This window comes from Psammomys obesus, unplaced genomic scaffold (genome assembly GCF_907164565.1).
Source record: "Psammomys obesus unplaced genomic scaffold, mPsaObe1.curated_primary_1811, whole genome shotgun sequence".
Classification (NCBI taxonomy): domain Eukaryota; kingdom Metazoa; phylum Chordata; class Mammalia; order Rodentia; family Muridae; genus Psammomys; species Psammomys obesus.
Window position 1 is genome coordinate 2,883,555 of NW_026594311.1, and position 17,098 is coordinate 2,900,652.

General features: G+C 47.4%; 1 long non-coding RNA gene across 2 annotated transcripts; it reads right to left on the reverse strand.

Moving 5' to 3' along the window:
* Positions 1 to 11,120: 11,120 nt before the first annotated feature.
* On the reverse strand, positions 11,121 to 16,891 carry LOC129685158 (uncharacterized). 2 transcript variants are annotated; one of them, XR_008721442.1, is made up of 3 exons: positions 16,555 to 16,891; positions 15,182 to 15,291; positions 11,121 to 11,476 (listed from the first exon to the last, which is right to left on the reverse strand). It is a non-coding gene; the product is annotated as an uncharacterized LOC129685158 (long non-coding RNA). The 2 variants fall into 2 exon arrangements; XR_008721441.1 differs by lacking the exon at positions 16,555 to 16,891 and having other exon boundaries at positions 15,182 to 16,066.
* Positions 16,892 to 17,098: the final 207 nt, after the last annotated feature.

Here is a 17,098-nt window from a genome sequence, read left to right on the forward strand (position 1 = left end):
CCCTTCCTGAGACCTGGCATTATAGGTGTGTGTGCACACCATAGGGCGTATATGCCAGTCAGTGGACAGTTTGTAGGAGTTGGAGTCACCTCTCTCCTTCTACCTTTTGGTTCCAGGGATCAAATCCAGGTCATCAGGCTTGGTGCCGAGTGCCCTTATCTACTGAGACAGATATCTACTCAGGGGCTGACTACACCTGGGAGTAGTCCCTGCCCCTTGGTCTAGCTTCCAAAGTCCCACTGCTGTTGTTCTTAGACCTACCTCAGCATTATGATGCTTATTGTCCCCACTGCCACAGGGAGGTATTCCATGGAGCAGGAAAAGCTATGGGGTAGCCTGGGCTCACCGGTTAAATCTGTGTCCTCCTCACCCCCAACAATGAATGGGGTTGAGATCTGGTATCAGCTTAAGCAACCTGGAGGTTTCAAACCCTCCAGGTTTTATTCTTCTCTGGGTCCAGAGGCATAAAACTGCTTCCCTGAGGAAGCCAGGTCCCTGGGAGATTTGTTTATCTGGGTTACCCCTCTTCTGAAGGTGTCTGAAAGAGCCCTGGATTGGCTTGACTCAAAATAGCATGAACAAGAATTGAGGAAAACATCTACAGCCTTTAGTAGGTCTGGGGAAGGAAGAAGATTTTCCCAGACAGACTGTGAGAGTGGAAGAATGGTTGGTGCCTTAAACTCCAGCCCCTCTTGGTACCTTTGAGTCTGGGATGAGCTAGCAGTTGGAGTATGCAGGAGCCATTTGCCTAGTACGATGTAGGCTCAGTATGCTTTTGTTGAACCTTGCCCTTACTTTTGGAGAGAATTTCAAGGGTCCTGATGTCATTGTGGAAAAGTATGAAGAACACTTTTTAAAAAAATTAAAAATTACTTATTTTTACGTAACTTGGTGTTTGGCTTACACAAATACATCTGTGTGAGGGAGACGGATCCACTGGAATTTGAGTTATAGACCAGACAGTTGGGTGCTGTGAATTGAACCAGGGTCCTATGGAAGAGCAGCCAATCCTTTTAACTCCAGCCCCCTCTTTTTAAATTTTGTATTTTTATGTGCATGGGTGTTTTGCCTGCATGTATATCTGTGTACCTCATGAATGCAGTGCCCTCGGCAGACAGAGAGGGCATGGAATTCCCCTGGACTGGAGTTACAGACAGTTGAGAGCTGTGGCTGCTGGGAATCAAACTCAGGTCTTCCAGAAAGGCAACTAGTGTTCTTAACCACTGAGCCATCTCATCTCTCCAGCCCGGAGAACATGCTGTTCTTAAAAGTGACTGATATAGTTACAGGTGTGTTTTCTGAATGGGGAAGTTCGAGAAACTGTAACATAAGCACGTGCAAAACCTCAGGCCTCTTGTCCTCAGCCTCTTGTGTTTTCAGCCGGGAAACAAAACACAGCTGTAATTGCCCGTGGGTCAATGAAAGGCAAATGATGTACAGTTTGCACACAAGAATTTGTATTATCAAACAGTGCCCTACAACTGTAAAAGCATTCTTACATACGTCGAAAATAACTTAAATGCCATCAGTTTACAAACAGCAAGTGCCAAATGAGACATCCCTCGGCAAACAAATTGTTGAGTGGGTTGTGAATACATCTGCCGTTACAATGGGATATTGAAACCGAAATGCATAGCTTAAATTTTCGGCCCTTGGAAAATTAGAGGCCCAAAATAATGAGAATGTAAACAGACTGTCCACGACCCAAGCAGAGGAACGAGAGCGAGACGTTAAATGTAACTAATGAGAGAGAAAGAGAGGTTAAACATAATTTCCAAAATAGCAAGGCACAGCCAGCTCCACACCAGGGGGATCATTCACTCCTAATAAAGCTGTCCTTCCCCAGATTGGGGAAATTCCAGCTGTGGGCGCACTTGTGGGGGTCTTGACGTCATTCTGGAGATGTACGGGCTTTTCTGGGTTTTGAGGAGTCAGGGCTGCCAGGCTTCTTGCCCGAACAGGAGGAGGTGTTTTTGGCACACTCTTCTTACAGGGACTGGGTTCTCGTTGAAGATGAATTATTTCCACAATTTCAGGAAGAGATGCTCCCGGCTCCTCCAGGACCCAGCCCGTCTTGGCTGCCTGAAATAGCAGTGGCCTTTTTCCAGGTAGAGGCTCTAGCTGGAGAGTCAGGAAAGGTCATGAGACCAGAGCGGGGGTGGTGGAAGCCTGGACTTTGAAGCATTTGTTTCAGAGAGGGCTTTTTTTTTTTTTTTTTTTTTCTCCGTGACTGGGTAATGAGGAAGCAAGAAACACCCTCTCGAGGTTGAAAACAGAAAGAGAATAGTTTAACGCCTGTTCTCAGTTTACACTGACCAAGCTGTGGTCCTACTGTGCGTCCTGAATAGGCAGTTTTCACCACATACTGTTTGTTGTGTGAATTCTTTTACTATCTATTTGTGTGTGTGTGTGTGTGTGTGTGTGTGTGTGGGTGTGTGTGGTGTTGTGTACCTGTGTATGTGCGTGTTTGCATGGGTGTGCTGTATGTGCCTGTGTGTAATGGGTGGGCACATATATAGAGGCCGGAGGATGAGAGGCACCCTGCTCTGTCACTCTCTGTCCCTACTGAGGGAGAGTCTCTCGCTGAACTTAGAGCTAGGCTGCTGGTGGCCAGCAAGCCCCGGTCCTGCTCCTGGCTCCTCTGCCTCACACAGCGCTTGGGTTACTAGCGCCTGTGTAGTCACAGTGGGCTCAGGTGGGTGTTGTGGATAGGATCGCAGGTTCCTCACTGTGCAACAAGTGTTAGCCACCGGGCCATCTCTCTGGCCCTCTTGTGTGGTTTCTTTCTTTTTCAAACTTTTATGTGTGTGAGTGTCTCGGTTGCGTGTTTGTCTGTGCACCCCTTGTGTGCCTGGGTTGCCCACGGAGGCCAGAAGAGGGCCTCAGATCACCAGGAATGGTAGTTACATTCAGATGTGAGCTGCCGCGTGGGTGCTGGGAATTGAACCTGGATCCTCTGGAAGAGCAGCTGGTACCCTCAACTGCACTGAGAGAGATTTTGATTGTGACAGAACTGTCTCTTTAGCCTCGTGATGGACTGGTTGATTGATTTTTTTTTTTTTAAGTAGAGCAAACATAGTTATTAAGAAAATGCCAGGAAGAACTCCTGAGAGTGGGAGGGGGTCCAGGGGAGGAGTACCCACTCATTTGACCCTCACCCTTGCCCCTACTTTCCAGGACTTTGGAGATAGGGTCTTTCTACATAGCCTTGGCTGTCCTAGAACCCACATGTAGACTAGGCTGACCTTGAAATCACAGAGATCCCCCTACCTCTGCCTTCCGAGTGAGCCACCAGTCCAGCCTCATTCGAATTCTTAAATACCTGGTCTGGTCTGCACGGTTTTACTGAGTGTGCATTTGTATGTTGCAGAAGCCAAATCTCAGCCCGTCTTTGTAGCTTCCCAGACTGGGGCAGGACCACAGATAGCATTTTTGAGAGGCACTCATGTAGCAGGCAATGGTCAGGGGTGGTGGGCCAGATGACTGAAGTCACAGTTGAGGTCTCTGTTTGCTCATAGGGAGTCTCCGTTGTGTTGTGAGCACGTCTGTGATGTAGCAGAACAAGTGGAAGCAAAGACCACGGAGACGGCGTCCCTGTCTATGTGGACGGGTATGGCAGAGTGAAGAGGCTCTACATGGCAGTTCCAGGAGGTCCTCATGACATGCGCCGGTGCCCATAGCAGCACAGAGAGACCCTCCAAGTCTCAGGATGGAGTTACGTGTTTTCGATGGACTAATTTCAAGCTGTAGGTGGTGATGGGAAGGACAAACATTCTGGGAAATGCTATGGTTCCAGTTTTGGCTTCCTTTGTTAGATGTGACTGTTCTGTCCTGCTGAACGTCAGGGCACTTGGAAGCGCCCAGATTAAGGGAGATCTGATGTGTGCTTGTTTATTTCTTTGGGACAGACCATCCTCCACCTTTGATCCTTTGATATGATCACCTCTATCCTCCTCTCTCACAGACCGGGAACTGGGGAGATAGAGGTCACACTGGGGCTGGGGAGCAGCTCACACTGGAGAGAGGAGAAAGATGTCTAGGATGAGGCTGATGCTACCCAGCTGGGTTTCCTTAGTCCCAGGGCAGTGGGCCAATAGCAATGAGACAATGGCTGGCACTCCTAACTGCCACAGCCTGTCAGCTTCTATGAATCTCATTTTTAGCTGGAAGAAATAGCATTTTAAGAAAAGACTTCATATGGGATAGGAGCGATGGCTGAGTGGGTAGGAGTACTGCTTTTGCAGAGGACCTGGGTTTGGTTCTCAGCACCCATAAAGTGGCTTACATCTGCTTGTAACTCCAATTCCGGGATACCTAGTGCCCTCTTCTGGCCTCTGCAGGCTCCTGCACACACATGGCGCACATACACTCATACAGGCTCACACACATTCACATAAAAAGATCTTTAAAAAGAGAAAACAAGATTTTATTTGTAGAATGGTTTCAGATAGTACAGCGAGCTCCCATCAGTCCCACACCCAGGTTGTCCTGTTGATATCACCTCATATTAGTGTGGCACATTTCCCAAAACTTAGGAACCATTGTTGGCTCACTGTCATTAAAGACCATTGCTTATTCAGGTTTCATCCATGTCTCTTTTCCACAGACAGCCCCCTCCCCCGCCTTTCCATTTCATTTGGCTGTCATGTTCCTTTGGGCTCCTTTTAGCTACAAGTTCCTCAGGATTTCCTTGCTTGGGTGACTTTGGCAATTTTAAGGAGCACGGCTCTAATATTTTATAGGTCGTCTCTGTACTGGAAATTTCCTGGTTGTTTTGGTTGTGTTTGGACTTTGTGTTTCTGGGGGGTGATCATGGCATCTCAAAGGTGTGTAGTCTCAATATAGTGATCACCACTGACTTTGATCTCTTGGTTGAGGGAATATCTGTCATGTTTTTCCACTGTGAGATAGCATTTCTTCTTCTTGGATGCTGTCACAGGGACAGTGTAGAGGATGCTGCTGTTTGCTCATTTTTCGGCACTTGCTTAACTTCTGGCAATAGCAAGGTTGTCCAGCGTGCTCCCACTGTGGCCTTGGAATTAGCCATGACTCTGGTGCCCCCTGACTTCTCCCACACAGATGTGCACACTGGTCTGTTCATGCCAGATGGGGGACAAATGACAGATCAAGGAACCCATTCCACTGAAGTCCAGCTTGATGAGCCAGTGAGTTTTTAAATGTTCTCACAGGAATACAGGCGATCCCAAAGCAGAATCATTCTCAGAGGACAAACCCCAGTACAGCAGAGGACTCAGCACAGCTGTGCGCCCCACAACTCTCTGCACAGCTTTCAGACAGCTAGATTGGTGGGAGAGCCTCCTCTCTGTAGCACCCCTTACTGCTTGTGTGACTTTTGGGGACATTTTGTGCATCTTGTAGCTTCCTCTGCTTCTGGAACCTCCTAAATCCCATCAAAGTGTCTTTCCTATGCAGGAAAGTTTCAGTTTGGAGGAGTTGTCCTCCTGGTGCCAGAGGCCTGCCTGGTTATTTGAGACTAGAGAGTTAGGGTGCTACTCGGAGGTAGGATATGGGCTTAGCATGGGTAAGGACCTGGGTTCGATCCTTGATAGAGACAAAAATATGGCCTCAGATATGTTCGTTGCTATTGAGTGTGCAATCGCTTCCTGGTTTCCTCAGTTGACAGAGGACAGGTGTGTGTGTGTGTGTGTGTGTGTGTGTGTGTGTGTGTGTGTGGTGTGTAAATGAATTCCGGCATATTTGTGTATCTACGAGTGTTTCTGAATGGAATGATTTGTATTATATTAAACTAAATGTGAGTTCATAACGAGGCCTCCAACTGCAGTCGACTACCATATGGATGGTGGCAGTGTTTTTCATGTGAGAACCCCCTACGCCCCTCCACATACAGTATTCACTCCCGCTGCTTGATTTACAGAGACGTGTTTGTAAAAGTCAGCCCCATGTAGAGGCCGGAGAGTAGTGTCAGTGAAAGCAGGCACTGACCATGTGTGAGGCCTTATGTCCAACCCCTAGAATCCCTCCCTCAAAAGAAAAAAATGGTAGGACCACATTAGTAGTTAGCACTAAATATCCCTTATGAGAATAAGAAAAGGCTGGCATGTAATTATCAGTGCCTCTCCTCAAGAAGCATCAACTTAGCTGGGCACAGTGGCGCACACCCGTAATTCCAGCACTCTGGGAGGCAGAGGCAGGCAGATCCCTGAGTTCGAGGCCAGCCTAGTCCGTGACAGTCAGGATTACACAGAGAAACCCTGTCTCAAACAAACAAACAAACAAACAAATAAACAAACAAACGAAATGAAAAAAAAGTTGTGATCTCTCTCCGAGAGGACAGGAGTTTGGTTCCCAGCATCCTTGTTGGGTGATTATGAGCTGGTTCCCGGGGTGTAGTGCTCTTCTCTGACCTGCACGGGCACCTGTATCACACTTACATAGACAGCATACATATACACATGATTTTTTTAAACAGCAAAAAAAGGAGAAAAAGACTAGTCAGAAAACGGAGAGAGAAAGCCGCGTGTGGTAAGCCCCTTCACCGTCAGATGTGGCAGATCTCACTCCACCAAGAAATATTAACTTTTACAACATAATCTTGACCTTTGTCCCACTGAGATGTGGAGCCACGTTTCTTCTTGGGTTTGGATGAGATTATGAGTCATTTATAACGAAAAGAATGTAAACAGTGGCCAGGAGGAGGCTCGGCTGGTGCAGCACTCGCTGTGGAGGCATGAGGACCGGCGTTAAACTCTCCAGCACCCGGGTAAGCCCCTGGGAAGATGTGCCTGTGATTCCAGCACTGAGGAGCTGAGAGCAGGCAGAGCCCCGGAGCCCCCCTGCAGCCAGACAGCCCAGCCCAGTCCCAGGGCACTGGGTTCAGAGAGGGACCCTGTCTCCAAAAATAGGATGAAGGGGCTGGAGAGAGATGGCTCAGCCATTAAGAGTGCTTACTGTTCTTGCAGGGGACTCGGAGCTGAGGTCCAGCACCCACATGGTGGCTGTAACTATAGCTCCAGAGGACCCCATGCTGTCTCTTAGCCTCCCGAGGGCACCAGGCTTGAATGCAGTGCATACGGATCCATGCAGGCAAAACATACCTCCACGAAAAATAGTAAATAAGTCTTTTTTTTAAGAAATCAGTGACAATCTCAAATGGTACCTTGAAAAATAAAGTGGGGAGCTTCGAAAGAAAATACGTGATGTCAGCTCTAGTCTTCATGTCCCCCATGTGCATGTCCACACACAGGAAGCACAAACTTATGCTCGCATTAATGTAGACCAGAGTGATATTTCAGAAAGGCAAGGCATTTCTGTTTATGGAAGCACTTCACTGTAACCTCAAACTGCTGTGTCAGCATTCTGAAGCCACCATACTGTGAGGAAGCCCAGAGAGAGAGAGAGAGAGAGAGAGAGAGAGAGAGAGAGATGTTTGGTCATCCCCTGCTCCAGCACCACCCTTGACCCCTGCGATACTGTTTCACTCTTACTTGTTCACTGACAACTGTCTGCTACTAGTGGTACTGCATGACCCAGAACCACCCAAGATCTTCTAAACTCCCCACACTAAGACATTAAAAGACAATTACTAGAATGAGGCCCAGTGACACAGACTCATACCCTGGAGACTGAGCTTCATAAAATCCAAGACCTTCTTGAGTTGTAGAGGTTACTGAAGGCCAGACTGGTCCATTTAAAGGGTAAAGGGACCCTGTATCAGAAATATGAACTTTTATTTTTTTGTTGTTGTTGTTTTCCACAGCACCCACAATGCCTTGGGTTCCATCACTAGTACTGCCAAAAACCCAAAGAAACAAAACAATTGCTGGGCTTCATAGTTTATGCTTATGATCTCAGCACTTGGGCAGTAGAGGCAGGAGGACTGCTATAAATTCATGCCCAGCCTGGTCTATATACAGTGCCAGGCTAGCCAAACAGTGGTTACTAAATGCCTAAGGGACTAGTTTCTGAAGTATTTCCCGTCAGTATTTGTCAGGACACAAAAGATATCTAAAGTCTCATTTATTAGGATAGCTTGATACCGGCACACAAATAGACACGTGGATAGAGCTGAAAAGAAAATGCAGAAGTGAACATCAATAAAGGCAGGAGTTCAGGGTTCATAAACCGTGACACCCCAGGCTTTTTAACAAAGGTGTCACGACACCCCGGCCAGTCTGTTTTCTTTTTTTTTAAGTGTTATAAAGTATATAAAGCCCAAGTATGTTGGAAATTTAGACAAATAAAAATAAATCCATTAGAAGAGCTAGAAGAAAATTTAAGTCAATTCTTCTATGACTTTAAGCTGGGTGAACATTTCTAAGTAAAACTCACAATCTATCAAACTTCAGTTTAATACAAATTGAAACACCTAAAAGGCCACATATATACATATGTATGTGGATATATCCACATACCTATTTTGCCTACAGAAGAATAAAGCAAAAATTAGTGTAAAGATAACTCCACTTTCCACGTTTATTTTCTTGAAAAAAGGCAAGAAGTGTTCACTCTGCAATGAGAACACCGAGGCATCCCAGCTGTAGCACTTAGTTCTACTTTGGAGCATTATTTTCTTAATTTCTTCTTCTTAGTTTAAAAAAGCAAAAAGGCCATTGGCTGAGTCCACTGTTTTCCAAGTGACTCACAGGAACAGAGAGCACCCACAGCTGGAATTCCTCTCTTTTCTGAGAACACGCACTCGGTGATACATGGCGTCTTGTGCGCCTTCTTTTTGTTCTTGCTTTTAGAATTGGTTTTATTTTTTTTTTAAATTTGTATTCTGTGTGTGTGTGGTGCACATGCACAGGGGCCCCCAGGGGTCAGAGAGTACGTCAGGTCCCTGTGGCTGGAGCCACCAGATGCTGGATGCTGAGAACCAAACTTTGGCCCTGTGGAAGACCAGCAAGAGCTCTTAACCTCTGGGCCAGCTGTCCAGCCTGTTGTGTGCCTTCTTGGACTATTCTCAGGACCTTAGACTGCTTGTAAAAATATAACGGAATATTTTTGGAAATGTCTGTGAATTTTAGCTTTCCATGTAGAAAAGGCACCCAGTTTTCCTACTAGTTGCATTGAGAGCACTTTGGGTGAAGTTGTTATGCAAGTTATGCAGGAAAAAAAAAGTTGTTGAGATTTTGGGCTGGATTAAGAGACTATTGGGGGGAAATAAAATGGATCTTCCCAAAATTCCCTCCCAAACTGGCATCAAGGGCCTGGGGATATGAGCTCTGGATGGGGTGGGAGCCTGGATCAGCATCCTCGGCACAACCAAAACAAAGCAAGATTGACAGCAAGGCCTTGCCTGACTGAACAGAGGTCAGATTGGTTCTCTTCCATGTAACTGAGACTCCTCCCAGGCAAACCTGCCGGGGTGGGGCAGGTCACCCAGGCATCTGTGCGGTTCATTTTAAAAAGAAATGGGGCAGGAGTCATGTCTTTACTCCTGGGAGAAGCTAAGGTGCACAGACTCTGTAAAGGCAGCATGGGAGGCTGCCTGCTGCTTTCCTTCCTCTGCCCAGTTACGTTCTCATCTTCTAAAGCATGCCCCGTGTTTCAGCTTCCAGAACATTTTGAAAAGTATTTAAGATATTTGTTTGCTATGTACAAACCCAAAGCTGGTGTTTTTTAATATTCCATCCTTGCATTAACTCTGCGTGTATGTGGGTACAGATTGCTAGTGTGTACTAGTGTGTGTGTGTGTGTGGGCGTGCGTGCACCCAGTACTTCAAGCATACTATGTAAGTGCTCTATCACCATGCTACAGTCCCAATTTCACAACTGCTTTTTGTTTGTTTGAGACAAGGTCTCTTCATGTAGCCCTGGCTGGCCTGGAACTCACTGTGTGGACCACACTGACTTTGAACTCCCTCCCAAGTGCTAGGATTAAAGGCCACTGTGCCTGGCACACAACTGCATTTTGAAGGGCAGGGTAAATGATATTGTCCAAACGACGTTATGAAATTAATTTTAAGGTCACAAAAAGCAATGTGTTAACCAGATGTCTAAGTGCTGTCTTTGCCTGAAAAAGCAACTTTATGAATAAACCACCTTTCTGGTTGGTCAGCAAAGAAAGGGGAAAGCACACATGTTCTTGTCAAATGAGAAGAAAAAGAAAATAATTTCAAAAAGGGTTTTTTTATTGTTTTTTTTTTTTTTAGGTTAATAGTTGGTAACAGTAGGACTTCCCCTTGATCTCAGCAGCAACCAAAGATGTATCATCACTTGGAAAATGAGTTTTGTTTTTCTTCCAGGAAATAACTATAGAGAAAGGAAGCTGGTCAGCAAACATTCTTGGGATACCAGGCTGAGGCTGTGTTCTGAGGTTAGAAAGTGAGTGAGTGTGTATTGTGTTATTGTGTGTGTGTATGTATGTGTGTGGGGGTGTCTGTGTGTCTGTGTATGTGTGTTGTGTTTTTCTGGTCTGAAAAAATGAGGCAGGTGTTTGTGACAAGCTGTGACGAGGACCGTTGTGTTTTTCCTTGTTAGAAAAAAGAAAGAAAGCAAAAAGCAAGCTTCTAAAAACAAGCCCTTATTTAAAGGAAGCCCCAGTTAATTCAACGAGGCATTGAATGAAGTCCCTATTATACAAAGTCCTTGACAAAGGCTATTTGGCTCTGGGAGTGTTATGAGGCCAGAGGCTGAAATCAACACCCAGAACAGGGCTCTGATGGTTTGGAGCTCAGAACTGATTCACAGTGCAAACCTGAGGTGTGTACCTACAAAGCACAGGAGCCACCTCTGAGGTACAGCCTGAGCCTTTGAATTTTTGAGACAGAATCGTCATGTGTCCACCAGCCTGGCCTCAAACTTTGGCTCTTTCCCTGTGTCCACTGGAGAGCTGGGATTATATCGGCCCACTATAAAGCAGACTATGCTTTTTTTTTCGACCTTGGTTGGAACGAAGTTTACCTAGTAAGATAAACAGTCTAACGCCAGAACACCAGGTGACACAGAACTAAGGTGACACAGCTAACAAGTCCTGCATGTTCCCAGTGGACAGCATGACCTTCTGGCTGGAGAGGAGGCATTCTAAAGAGACTGGCTCTTCCCTTGGTTACCTGCCTATTAAAACTTCCCTCCAGACACCCCGCGCTAGCCACGGTGTACGCCAGAGGAGGACCTTGCCTCCCGGAGACTTCACAGTCTGAAATTTCCTTTTCTTTTTAATTGGGGCTGGAGAGATGGCTTAGTGGTTAAGGGCACTTGGAGCTCTTGCAGAGGACCTGGGCTTGGTTACCAAAATTCACAGGGTAGGCAGTTCAAAACAGTCTGTAATTGCAGTTCAGTGAGGATCCTATACCCTCTTCTGGCTTCAGCAGGCACTGCACAGCCATGGTGAAATTGTATCCGTGCAGGCAAAATCCTCATACACACAATTCCTAGCATCCACATGGTGACTCACAATTGTCTGAAACTCCAGCTCCAGGGAACTCAGCATCTTTTTCTGGCTTCTGAAGGCACCAGGCATGCGTGTGGTACACACAGACAAACACCAATGCACCTAAAATTAGAATAAAAATTTAAAAACTGTATTCAATTTGTTATGGTGATTTGTGTGTGTATGAGTGTGTGTGAGATGTGTGTGGTGTATGTGTGTGATATATGTGTGTGTGCATGAGTATGCCGTGGCACATGCGTGTAGGTCAGAGGACAAAGTTTGGGAGTTGGTTCACTCTTTCCACTGCAGGTTTTGGGGTTGAAAATCAAGTTGTCAGGCTTGCAAGGCAAATGCTTTTATTCCCTGAGCCATCTCATGGGGCCCAAGTCTACACATAGTTCTGAAAACTTACTGGACCACTGTGTGGAACAGACTGAAGCTGAAATAGTAAAAATGCTAAGATCACGCCTTGACCAGACTGCTTAATTCTGCACAATTATTTGCTTAATTAACTGCTTAATTCTCTTTCCTTTGTTCAAGCCTAAATCTCATATCAGTGACTGCACACAGAACTCCTTATTTCTCTTCCAGGGTGTGGCCTACTAGAATAAAACTTTTTGCTTTGCTAGGTGATGGTGGTACAAATCTTTAAGCCCAGCACTTGGGAGGCAGAGGCAGGAGGATCTCTATGAGTTCAAGGCTACACAGAGAAACCTTGTTTAGGGGTAGGGGGGAGAAAAAAGATAGAGAGAAAGAGAGAGAGAGAGAGGGAGGGAGGGAGGGAGGAAGGAAGGAAGAAAGAAAGAAAAAAAGAAAGAAAGGAAGGAAGAAAGAAAGAAAAAAAGAAAGAAAGGAAGGAAGAAAGAAAGAAAAGGAGAACGAGAGAAAGGGAGAGAGAGAAAGAAAGAAAAGCTAAAAGAAGCTGTTTGCTGTTGTCTCTTTTAATTGGAGTGTTAGAGACTGGTGGGTGTGGCTGGCTTGTTAGGAGGCCAAAGCTCAGACTTGCACCTGAGAACTCTTGTGACACCAGAAAAAGGTGGTGTCTACACCTCAAGGACTCTCAGTCATCTGAGGTCGGTTTCATTCTTTATTTCCAGATGAGGAAACAAATGGTCCTCAGCTTGGTTACACAGAGAAACTCAACTTTTACCCCCTGTGTTCAGGTCAAGAGCTAGAGAGTAACTGTGTAACAGGCCCACTAGACTGTGTTCTCTGGAGAACAAGTGGGTTAGAAGTCTCTGCCAGCACTCACAGGAAGGCTACTACCTTCTGTATAACACACACACACACACACACACACACACACACACACACACACCCCTCCCACCTTCGCCATGATTTCAGAAAACCAATTCCTATAAACTCAGAAAGCATGGGAAATTTTGTCCTTAAAATAACAACAACAAAACAAACAAACAAACAAAACCAACCGATTCAGCTCTGGCAGGGTGGGGTGAGGCCCCTGAGAAGGAAAAGGCAGACCAGGGGAGACGGGCTGGCAAGAACTTCAAGGGCATCCTGCCTCTAAGTTATTCCAGGTCACTCTGAAAACCTAGAACCACTTGCACCCAATGGCACATGACACAAGTGACCTATTGTCCTTTTTTTTTTAAATCTCAAACAACAGCGAGCCTTCTTAGCATGCAGAGCACATTTTGTGAGGGAATGCTGCCACCAGGCTCACAGTCACAAATGCATCCCTTGCAGGATCTGTAGGCTGGAGTGTGTTCTGGCCACTCAGTCTTCCTTGATCTTGATGTGTTGGTTTACAGCAAGAGGTGATGACAAGCCCACTTGGGGCTCATGGCGGCAGCACAAGGAGATACAGGACGGTTGGAAGGCAGCGCCCCCGCTCTGCCCTCTCCTGACTGCCTTTTCCCTGTAGGCATGGTGACACTTTGCTATCTGGCCTCTGCCCCTGTCCTAAAGAAGGCACCTACTCTGTGTTGTTGCAACTTCATACAGCAAGGGCTTCCTGCACCCATGGGGAGACCACCTCCTCCCTCGTGTAAGTGGCATCTGCTACTAGAGGAGTTCTGCCTGTGGGCCCTCAGGTAGACACCCACTTTCTTCCTTTCCCTCCATGATTGCAAGAAGGCAGCAAACATGACTATTCCTATTGTACAGGAGCCGGGGAGGTGGGCCGTGCAGGGCGACGTGCTGGCACCTCTGTCTAGCTGCTTTTCCAAATGTGGCCACTTCTATGGATTCATGTCTCAGGTGGAGGTGACATTTCCTGTCACAACGGCTGAATTCTTCTGCTCCCACTAGGCCTGACTACTGCACAGGTAACTAACGTGGGGGTGGGGGAGGGTCAGCGGGATGCCACAGTTTCACTGTGCACTTTAAAGGTTGACTGTGGATTTCTTTTATCAACCTGGTGGCATTGGAGTTTCCATGGAAACAAATCTCCGAGTTTCTCTGTGAGAGGCTATCTAGATTAGGAAGACCCCCATTAAAAACTGGTGGCTGCATCCCACCAGCTTGGGGACCTGGACTGAAGCAAGGTGACAGTGACCTGGGTGTAGCCACACATCACGCTCTGCTTTCTGACTGGATATGACGTGACCAGCTTGCCTCCTCTTCCTGCCAAGAGGGACCAAACTGCCTGGAACTGTAAGCCAAAAGAAGCCCTTCCTGCCTTGGGTTGCATTTGTCCAGTATCCCGAAGCATCAGAACAGTCACTAATACCACGTGTGCTGTTTAGATCTTTTTCAATGTCAGATGAGGCTGGCGAGGTGGAGCCAGGAACTGCTGACAGAACTGGCTCGAGAACCCGGGTGAGGAATCTGATGTGGCAACACTCCATGAGATAATTTTGCTGTAGTTTCAGGGTGGTGTGGCTCGGGACATCTGAGGCTCAGCAAACGCTTCCTCAGTGCTTCCTGGGTTTTGAGTGAGGAAGAAAGTACCAGAAGCCGGGGCCTTGAAATGTTGCCCCTGGACTCTGGTCTCTTGGGGGTGGGGCGGGGATGTGGGTGAGGGGTGGGAGGGCTTCACTGGGGGAAGATCCTTTCAGTTATCTCATGCTTTGATTTCTCAGTGATAACTGAACCAGAGGGCTTCTTGCTCGCTTTCTTCTTTTAAGACAGGCTCTAACTATTACCCTGGCTGGTCCACCTGGAACTCTCAGAATGTTGGCGATGGTAGGTCAGAACGGGGTGGGGAAAAGCCACCCTTTACGGAAAATCCTAGTGTCTTCTTAAAGTTGTTCCCAGGTTCCAGGAAGGCTGGACATGACTGGAAGCATGGAAGCCAGCAGCTTTCTTCCAATGGCTTCATCCACCATCCACCATTCCAAAGCAGCATTACGAACAGTAGAACAGAGATCCAAATAGAGTTGGACCGGCCAGCACGAGCTTTGTTGTTTTAACCTAGAGCAGCTGGTGGAATTCTGGCTATGCATCCATTCAGCAGGTTAACCCTGAGCAACTGCCAGGGCCAGGCTGATGTGTGCACCTCCGGCGGAGGAGGAGGAGGGAGGAGCGTACACCTTCACTGTTTTGCTCTTACCACCTTCTTAAAAGGATCCTGCCAGCTAGGCAAGCTGGCTCAAACCTGTATTCCCAGCACTTGGTTGGTGGAGGCAGAAGGATCAGGAAATTCAAGGTCAGCCTTGGCCACATAGTGAATTTGAGGCCAGCCTGCATGAGACCCTGCTGAAACGAACGAACAAACAAACAAACCAACAAACCCAGAAACAAATAAACAAGGGGCTGTACACATCCTCCAGGCCTAGGACTCCCAGATTAGAAGTCATGGCTGCTGCAAGGAGGGACCAGGTCTAAGAAGGAACCCAGTGTTCAGAGGGGTGCAGGGCTTCTCACCTTTTGCATGCTCAGCACCCATGCTGAGCTTGGACAGCATTCTGAGCTTCCTCTAGGAAATACGATCATGCCTTTGAAAAGAAGCGATCCCTATCTGTCACTCCAAATGGCTGTGAGGAACAGAACACCGGGACAGGATGATGGGCTGTGTAACTCATCTAGTGCAGAAAGAAGTAGCCGGGGTATAAAGAAATAGCTGGAAAAGTACTGCGCGGAGAGTCGGAAGCCTGCTTTGAACTCCAGCTTTATTGATCAGGGGAGCTTTGGAAGGCTCTCCTTAGAGCCATGATTCAGAAGGTGAGCCTCATACTTCAGATAAGAGTGAAACCACCATTGTTCTGCAGGTCCCGCCTCAGGACCACACCAACGTTTATAGCCCTGGGCCTGTCTTAATGAGAATTGCATCCCCAGAGCAACCTTAATCTCTGGGTGCTGCCATCCACCCACCTCTTCCTGTCTTCCACATAACCTCTTCAGTTCACCGGTGTCTGGCCCTCGAGTTGAAGGCTCTTACTGCCTTTTCTGTCTTCCCCACTCTCCTCATTCTGTATCCTGACCCAGATGGCCTGCCCGTCATAACCACTGCCTTGCTAAAGCCAAGTTCCTTTGCCCCTCGCTCACTCACTTTGTCATCTCTGCCTGGCCAATCCCCAGTCCTGACTCAGGCCCTTCCTTCAGCTTCTCCCCACCCGCTCTTGAAATGACAGAAAAATGAACAGTCACTCGCTGGCGGTTAATCTCCGCTGTCAAGATGACAGGATTAGAATCACCTGGGAGAGAATGCGAGGCGTGTTTGGGATGCTGTTTCCAGGGAGGTTTAGCTGAGGAGGGAAGACCCACCCAGAAAGCGGGTGGCACCTTCCCATAGGCTGGAGTTCCGGACTCGCTAAGAATTCTGGGGAAAAAAGAGCCGGCGAGTGGAGCGCTGGGTTTCACCTCTCTGCTGCCTAGCTGTGTGGGGACTGTGTGATCGGAACGCAGTGTAACCAGCCGCTTTCTGCTCGCAGCGCCGTGCCTTTCCTCCGTGACGGACTGTGTCCCTTTCTTTCAACTGTTACCCAAAATGAATTCTTTCTGTAAGCCGCTCTTGCCAGGTATTCAGTTACAGCCATGAGAGAACTACTAAACCAATCACCCAGTGAACCTGTTTCCTCTCTCTTCCCCGGAATAATAAATTCTCACCCTTTCTTCTCTCCTCCAACTTCAGTCTCTCCTTTTGCCACCCTTCCTTCACATCGCTTCCTATTGCTCAGGGAAAACAGACACCAACAAAGAACTCCCTGAAGCTTGCCCCTCAGCCCTGATGTATTTAGGTCACCTCTTGTGACTCAGAGGGCCTCTTTCCAAAGCCAGTTCTGTGCACCTGGCCCCACCTTCTCAGATGCCTCCTCAGGGATCTTCCCACTCTGTATCATCAAGTTCCTCCCAGTCTCTCCCGAATTATTCTGATCAGCATACAGACAGGTCCCACCGTTTTTCTTCGCCTTCAAAGAAAACAGCAGCTTTCCTCCACTTTCAGCCCCTTCTCCAGTGTCTGCTCTTTCTCTCTGCTCCTTTGTGGCAGAATTTCCTGAAGAAGCAGTCTCTGGTTTTCTGTTTGCGTGCACATGCACCCGCCAACCAGGCTGTTGCTCCCAGCACACCGGAAGAACAGCTCTGGTCAAGGTGTTTGAGACTCCCTATTGCCAGATTCAAAGGTCGGTCAATGTGCAGCCCATAGCTTAGTTGACTTACTTACAGCATTTTACTAACCAAGCCCTCACCCTTTAAATGCTTTGTTCTCTGGCCAGGGCGCCTCTGTCACGGGTTTGCCTCTAGCACCACACCAGCCCCTCCCTGGCTCCCTAGTCTCCTGGTCTGTTTCCCCTCTTCTCCCTGACCTTTACTCCTGGCACACTCTAGAGTTTTTTCTCTCAC